Raw genomic sequence first — 8,591 nt, 5'->3', positions numbered from 1 at the left:
CTAATTTTTGTATTTTTAGTAGAGACAGGGTTTCACCATGTTGGCCAGGCTGGTCTTGAACTCATGACCTCAAGTGATCTGTCTGACTCAGCCTCCCAAAGTGCTGGGATTACAGGCATGAGCCACTGTACCCAGCCTGAACTGAATGTTTGTATTACTCCCTCAAAATTAATATGTTGAAATCCTCATCTCCCATGAAATGGTGTTAGGGTCTTTGGCGGGTCACTAGGTCATGAAGGTGCAGCCTTCATGAATAGGATTAGCACCCTTATAAAAGAGGACTCCCCCTTCTATGTCAAGAGAACTCCCCCTTCTATGATGTGAGGCCCAGCAAGAAGCTGGCTGGCTGTGAACCAGTGAGCAGAGACCTCACAAGACACAGAACTGCTGGCATCTTGACGGCCTTGGACTTTCCAGCCTCCAAAACTGTGACACATTGATATTTGCTCTTCGTGAATCACTCAGTCTATGGTACTCTGTCAGGGCAGCCCAAACTGACTAACACATTATGGAAGTTTAAGAATTTTAAGAGCAAGTAACAAGTTAATCAGTCAGCAAATATCAATATACTTGAACTTTTGCTCAAATTACTTGCATCCTATACTTCTGATTGCTGAAAAAGATGAAAGAAGGCAGAAAAGATACCCAGGAGGGAAACCAGGCCAGTGCCATGCCCTTCTGTCCCCACACTGGTTGGAATATTTGCTGTGTTCCATTTGAGAGAACTGTATTGTATCTATCGCACACACACACGGTGTACATTCTACATTCCCACTGGGATTTTGAATTATCACTTAGCAAAAAACTGTAAAGCATGTGTATGTGTAGCGGGGCCAAACACACATGCCCTAGGCAAGAATAGCTACAGAGCAGACCACTGATGTTGGGAAGCTGCAGGGACTTGTTCTCACCTGACCATAGTCTGTCCGGAAGACGACGACGCCTTCTGCACAGGAATTTACAGTACTTGGAAAATGCTGGCCATTTTCTCTCAGCCAGACCCGTGTTCCCTGTAAATAAAACAAAACAAGACTGAAATGAGTTTGGATTGCATTTTGTGGCGAAACTCTACTCTCGAAATTACCATAACCCCTATATTCCTTTAAAAAAAAAATCTTTTTGAAAAGTAAACGTCCTTCTCAAGCAAAGAATACATCTTCAGGAAGCATCATCCACAGGCTTTACTATCCACAAGTGTGACTGACAGTTCCACCAGACAGAGAAGGCAAAGAGGGAGTAAGAAAATAGTAGCTAGCCACTGTGTTCTCACCATGCAACTGATTTACGTGGATTACTTCATTTGAGATGATGAGGCAGACACTATGATCATTCTCATCTTACAGATGGAGAACCAGAGGCCTAGAGGTAATTTGCCCAGCATCACAAAGACTGAGTGAGTATTTGACAGGCAGTTGGGCTCCAGAAACCAAAAGTTTAACTAGGTCACAACAAGCCTTCACCCTCCTTGAGAACTCTTCAGAAACTAATGGCTCCCATCCTCTTAGGTCAAAGTCTAGCACACCTGCGCACCTGGAGGACATTAGACCACTCGCTTGACTCCTACTTATACCAAAATCCATGTGTAAACTGGACTCTCCAAAAGAGGAACTGAAGTTTCTAATATTTATCGGAACTCAGTCCACCAGCGCAAATGTTGTTAGGATTACATGAGACACCTAATGAACTTCAAAGTTCAGGACTGTATCTTAAAAGACGGCAACTTCGAGATCCTACTTTTTAAATCTTGGGCACATTTTTTGGCATTGATCTCATTTCCACTTATTTATTTCCCCGCTGGACAAATGAAATATCATATTGAGCTTTTTTAAGGCTCAATCTCATCGTCCTTTGATTTAATCACATGAAACCGTTTTTCAAACACAAGTGATAAAGTTTAGGGGAATTAGTGGGTGTTCCCTGGTCATTCAAAGAATTACGTTCATGAATACTACTCAGCCATAAAAAGGAATGAAATAATGACATTCACAACAAATGTGGATGGAGCTGGAGACCATTATTCTAGTGAAGTCACTCAGGAATGGAACACGAATCATCATATGTTCTTGCTTATAAGTGGGAGCTAAGCTATGAGGATGCAAAGTCATAAGAATGACACGTTGGACTCCGGGGACCCAGGGAGAAGGGTGGGAGGGCGGAGAAGGATAAAAGACTACACAACAGGTACAGTGGACACTGTTCGGGTGATGGGTGCACCAAAATCTCAGAAATCACCACTGAATAACATATTCATGTAACTAAACACCACCCCTTCCCCCAAAACCACTGAAATTTTAAAAAAAGAAAAAAAGAATTACCTTTATGATGTATACCCATATGATGGAATGCAACACTGAGCTTCAGTATCTCATTAAACTTTCGCTACTCTGCTCAACAATTTCATTTCCAACAAAAATGACACCAAGCAAATCCTATGAATCAATGTATTCACGTGGAAATAGAACAAAATTATCACTTAACATAGCACTTTATTTTTTTCTCCCTCCCTCCTTTCTTAAAATAGCACTTTAATTGAACAACTCCTTTTCTCGAATTTTCTACATTTCATTTATTTCTGTTTTGTTAAATCTTTGAAATATACTGGTTATGGTATGTTCCACTCCCAGGTGAAGGAGCTAGTACTGCTCTTTTAATATAGAATTGGCAGGGGATAAATGACACATCAGTAAATTCAACATTTTATGTTACTTTACACGGTGCCAATCAATAGCAAACATAGTCACCTCCAGTAACGGAGTGCCCCCGATATATCAGGGTCATGTACTAAGGAGCCTCAGTGACATTATATTGAATACTAACCTTCCGTAAAATAGGAATCCTCTCAATTCCAAGAAGTAATTGCAGCTTGGAGCTTAAGACTTTACCCAGTGCCACACAGCTAGTGACCTAGGCAGGTCTCTCCAAATTCCTAATCCCATGCTCTTCCCACACATCACACTGACTCTACTTGTCTCCTGAAAATAATGCATAAATAAATCAAATGCATTCATTAATCAGCAATTAAAATCTAACAATACAGAGTTGCCTTAAATGGACTGTTATCACACATAACTATTTGCTCTCATCTTCCTAGAAAGGAACATTTAAGAACACAAAATCTGACATAAAGGTTACTCCATTCCCTCAGTGCCCATGATGACACTGTTTAAAATCCACAAGCCGGAGGACGGACGTGGTGGCTCACGTAATTCCAGCACTTTGGAAGGCTGAGATGGGTGGATCACTTGAGGTCAGGAGTTTGAGACCAGCCTGGCCAACATGGTGAAACCCCGTGTCTACCAAAAAAGTACAAAAATTAGCCAGACATGGTGGCGCATGCCTGTAATCCCAGCTTCTCAGGAGGCTGAGGCAGGAGAATTGCTTGAAACCAGGAGGCAGAGGTTACACTGAACCGAGATTGTGCCACTGCGTCCCAGCCTGGGCGCCAGAGTAAACTCTATCTCAAAAAATAGAAAATAAATAAATAAAATCCACAAACCAGGACCTAAAACGTTAACTGTTACTCAGAATCCATAGTTAAAGTCACTCTTGAGTTTGATGAATGAATTTCGGGCGGGCCAGCTAGAATCCCCCGACGTAGGTTCTACAAGCATTTCTAAAATCACGGTGGCTGGAGATCCCAATATTGAAACGGAACAAACTCCTTTCCCCATTGACCAACTCACACAGTTCCCCTGAGAGTTCTGTGACTCTCCTAGCATCCCCTATTGCGACCTTATCTGTAAGAGACCCTCCCCATATGCACTCATTTCCCTGGTACATACTAAGGAGGTTTTAAGTTGTTTACTCCATTCACAGTTCTTTAAAGACGCCCCAAAGAGGAGTTTAAATCCTCTGCTATAAAGATGGCAGATAGCATCAAAAATGAATATTAAGTGCTCCTATATAAATCCTGAGTCCTGCCTATTTAAAGAACACACAGCACCAACAGGGGTCAGTACCCACTTGCACACAAGTCCCTCACGTCCCCCTACTCTTGCTTCAGGCTGAGACACTGATAACACACATGAAGAATGAGAGTTCACAACTGCCCGTCAGTCCTGATTTCTTTATTAGCAAACAGCTGCTTCCAAAGAGAACACTGACTTCAGGCATCTGCCAGGAGGCTGGTCTCTCAAATATCCCTCCGTACCCAAACTGCATTACTTATAACATTCTAGAAAAAGATTCCAAATGCCTGATGACATTTTTCAGCCTCTTTAATTCACATGTCAGGGACTGCAATATTTGAAAGCTTTTAAATATACACCACCCAACAACACACACGCATGCCCATGCTCGCAGCAGTGAAAATGTTCAAAGTTATATAAGGCAAGAACTTTTTACTCATTAGGTTAAAACCAGGAAATAAAAACTCCCAGTGTAGCTCCATCCCAGAACCCCTAGTCCAAACCTTTCGCTGTGTTGTGACCATCACTAGCATTGTTTTCGTTAAAAAGGATTTCACACACCTGTTTCCCAATTACAATTGTCTATTTAGTAAGAATGAAATTGAGATTGTGCAACAGTATCAAATTAATATAAATTGTCAGCAGTATTAATATGTATCTTCTGGCTTCCACAGGCCACCCAGAAGGTATTTTTTCACTAAAGCGTGCAGTTTGACTTAGTATCTCACTGTGGCTCTCTTTACCCTTTCGTTTTAAAGTACTCCAAAGCCCTTTGTTGACACAGTGCTTATGCTTTATGATCAAACACACAGTTCAGCTCCTGTAGTCCAAAGGTCTTTTCCAACAGGTGTGAAGAACTGCTGATAAGCAACTTTACAAAATCCAGCCCAGATTTCAAATCCACAGCCCATTGGCCAGTTTTCCTAGGTCTATCACAAACAGCTGTCTTCCACACATGGGAAGCAAAATGCATTCAAAACACCCCCTTTGTTCTTTGAAAAAGTATTAACTGGCAATTTTCATAGAATCGGAATTGCAAAGTTAAACCGCTGAAATAGGTATTTTGTACATAGATTGTTCCTGGTGCCTTCTCTGAGACCCCAATCTTTCTACTTCTACTCTATTAGAACACATGTGCCCAGGTCCAAAAGAGGCCACCCACAAGCACTTGAAAATGAAGTCACAGGCAGACATTTGAAATGTCCAGACCATCTAAGTTGGAGTGGGAAAGAAAAATTTGCCCACCATATGCAAACTATTACATTCAGTCATTGTTAAATAAGGCTGATAATTTAATACACAATATAGGCAACCTAGCATAAGGAAAAGGCTCTCAATTTGATTAAAAATTGCCTTTATAAGCAGGTGGAACAAGTTTGATCATATCATACACATTTTATTAAAAATTGGAGAAGTTTGCGTCGTAATCTCTGAGACAAATACGTGAGTGTTAACACAATGGCTGAACATTTTTCTGTACATAATCACCAGAAACGTTTTTGCAATATAAAGCATTTGCGTATAAATTCCTATCCCCCTGTGAACTTTAAAGCAATCCTATAAGACAAAGAGGCAATACCATCCCTTTCTTCAAACGTAAGGTTCACAGAGGTTCCATTTTCTACTGCCAACAATGATTTCCTGGATACAATAAAAGGGGCTGACTTTACCAAATGTTGGTGAGGGTGTAGAGAAACTGAGAATATAAAATGGTACATCTGCTTTGGAAAATGGTTTGGCAATTTCTTAAAAAGCTAAACATAATCTTACCATATACGTCCCAACAATATAACTCCTAGATAGTTGTCTACTCAAAAAAAAATTTTTTTACGTCTCGTGTGTAAATATTCATAGCAGCAATATTCTTCCTAGCCAAATACTGGAAACAATTCAAAGGTCTAGTAACTGGTATAGAGATACACAGAACAAATCCATACAATGGGACTCCTCGGTTATTTTTTAAAAAAGAAAAGAATCACTGATACATTCACCAAAAAATATGGACCACAGACATCATGGTAAGTGAAAGAGGACAGATACAAAAGGCTACATATTGTGGGGTTCTGTTTATATGAAGTTTCTGGAAAAGGCAAATCCATAGACACAGACAGTAGATGAATAGTCACCCAAAGCTGGGTGCGGGAGGGACAGTGACTGAGTGAAAAAGGTGGAAATCTGTCCTAAAACTGCCCTGTGGCGATGGCTGCACAACAATATACATGTGCTGAAATTCATTCTACTGGGCACCTGTAACGGGTGAATTTCTCTCTGTGGAATTATAAGTCAATACTTTTGAATCATTTTTATTTTTATTTATTTATTTATTTATTTTTGAGATGGAATCTTGCTCTGTCACTGCAAGCTCCGCCTCCTGGGTTCACGCCATTCTCCTGATTCAGCCTCCAAAGTAGCTGGGACCACAGGCGCCCGCCGCCAAGCCCAGGTAATTTTTTGTATTTTTAGTGGAGACGGGGTTTCACCGTGTTAGCCAGGATGGTCTCAATCTCCTGACCTCGTGATCCGCCCGCCTCAGCCTCCCAAAGTGCTAGGATTACAGGCGTGAGCCACCGCACGGGCCATCATTTTTTAAAAATTGTTTTCCCAGTCTATATATTTCTCAAATGCACGTGAACATTCCTAACCATTCCATAGTAGGAAAACCCAATCACATTTCTGTAACTGAGCGACACAGGGGTTGAGAAACATCAAAACAACAACAACCCCATAATGATGAAATTTAAGGGCCACGTTGAATTCATTAAGTCCCTGTTCTCCATTAACACAGACTAGAGGGGCTAGGAGACCACAGAGGAGACTCGCCCAAGCTAATCTAAGGATGAGGTTGCGGTAGATTGTACCATGGTGTCATTGTGGACAATTATCCCCCTCCCTGGAAGAAAATCATAAAACCCTGGCCAACTGCCTCCTGCTTGGTGATACCTCCCCAGCCTGGCCCATCCATCACCTGTTATCTACGACTCCATCCCACTCCAATAGCAAAGTGAAGCTGCTGCACAAGGCCTAAATATTGACACACAAAGTTGCTGAGCTCTGTTTTAAGATAAAGAGGATTGTACCACCGTCACAAATTTTAACCTCCTGTTGCCCTTTTAAAAACTGTTACATTTCTCTTCTGATTTGAAAAATGATTTTCTTTCCTAAACTCTGAAAAAAATAGCAAAGTTAGAGAAACAACCCTAAAAAGAGATGATGGTGGACTTTAAATACCATTCTGTATGGCATGTTCTAATTACAGGTTCACAAAAAAGAGACCATTCTTTAGCCAAACATACAACTTAGTCTCAGCCCCGGAACAGGGCACTGTGCCGACTCATCTCCCACAGCTGTTTCTCTCGCCTATGTTAAGTACCTCAGTTCAGGACTCTCTGGCCACCTACATGACAAACTCAAAATTTGCTCCTGAAATGTGATCTGCTTTTTCCTTTTGAAAGATGCAGAGGGCCAGCACAGTGCCTCATGCCTATAATCCCAGCACTTTGGGAGACCGAGGCAGGCGGACTGCCTGAGCCCAAAAGTTTGAGACCAGCCTGGGCATCCTGGAGAGAACCTGTCACTTACTTTAAAAATGCAAAAAATAAGCCAGGCATGGTGGTGCACGCCTGTGGTCCCAGTTACTGGAAAGGCTGAGGTGGGAGGATCACCTGAGGCTGGAAAGTAAAGAGTACTGTGAGCCATGATTGCACCACCTCACTCCAGCCTGGGAGACAGAGTGAGACTCTGTCTCCAAAAACAATAAAATTAAAATAAAATAAAATAAAAAGACACAGAGGTCAAATAACTTTGTAATGCATCAGATAAATTAATATGACTATTGAAATCTGCAGTAAATTCAACAGCCAAAGGGAAGTTTTCCTCTGTTTGCCGACTCAGTGAAGAAGTCACCTGGCGCAGGAGATCTCTAACACAGGGCCAAGGGAGCGGGGATATTTGTTCTTGATGAACTGCAGAAATGGGTTGTGAGCACCAAGGACTTCAGCAGGACTTTTTCGCCTGTTTTACAGTCTTTCTTTTTTTTTTTCTTCTGTTGGAAGTAGGAGTTATCTTTCCAACTGATCAGATGTTTTTTTTTTCTGATTATTATGACTCAAAGACACACGAAAGGACACGTGGCTTTTATGACACAAAGTTGTAATACAAGTTTCTCCACCTCGGTGCTACTGACATTGTGGATGAGATGACTCCTTGTTGGGGACTGCAGGTTCATTCTAGTTGAGGATCACTATTCTAGAGTAATAGTGTTCTAGAGCCATGGTCAAATTGAAGGCGTTTACAAAACCATTCATTGTCAGTGACCTAGTTAATTGGAAGCAGACTCTGTCGTCTAAATCCCATGAATTTCAAAAATCCCAAGAATGGAGGTCAGTCCAGATAAAGTATACCTGGGGCAGACCTAATTTCTGGTATCATTAAAACTGGGTACACACAGAATAGAGAAAGTAGCCCCTGCAGCCTAATTCAAACAGTTTGACAAACGTAAGGAAAAGAGGAGCAGAGGCCGATAGGTGGGCAGTGGTGCTAGAAGAACTCTTCTTTTCCTCCTCTCTGTCCACAGTGTGTGTGTGTGTGTGTGTGTGTGTGTGTGTGTGTGTGTGTGTGTGTGTGTGTTTTAAGGGAGAGCCAACTTTTAATGCAGATTATTGGAACCATGCAGACACAGCCTGT

At 41.5% G+C, this 8,591-nt stretch overlaps 1 protein-coding gene across 1 annotated transcript in view; it reads right to left on the bottom strand.

Annotated features, from left to right (window-relative positions):
- MYO10 (myosin X) overlaps positions 1–1,016 on the bottom strand; it is a 213,558-nt gene extending 212,542 nt beyond the window's left edge. The window contains exon 1 of the mRNA XM_011947462.1: positions 912–1,016. The gene's annotated coding sequence lies outside the window, so the exon portion shown is untranslated. The remainder of the gene's footprint in view (positions 1–911) is intronic.
- Between the last annotated feature and the right edge of the window lie 7,575 nt (positions 1,017–8,591).

The sequence above is a fragment of the Colobus angolensis genome, unplaced genomic scaffold, assembly GCF_000951035.1.
Source record: "Colobus angolensis palliatus isolate OR3802 unplaced genomic scaffold, Cang.pa_1.0 Scaffold266, whole genome shotgun sequence".
NCBI classification, from domain to species: domain Eukaryota; kingdom Metazoa; phylum Chordata; class Mammalia; order Primates; family Cercopithecidae; genus Colobus; species Colobus angolensis.
The sequence above is the reverse complement of the archived record's forward strand: the minus strand, read 5'-3'. Positions and strand labels throughout refer to the sequence as shown.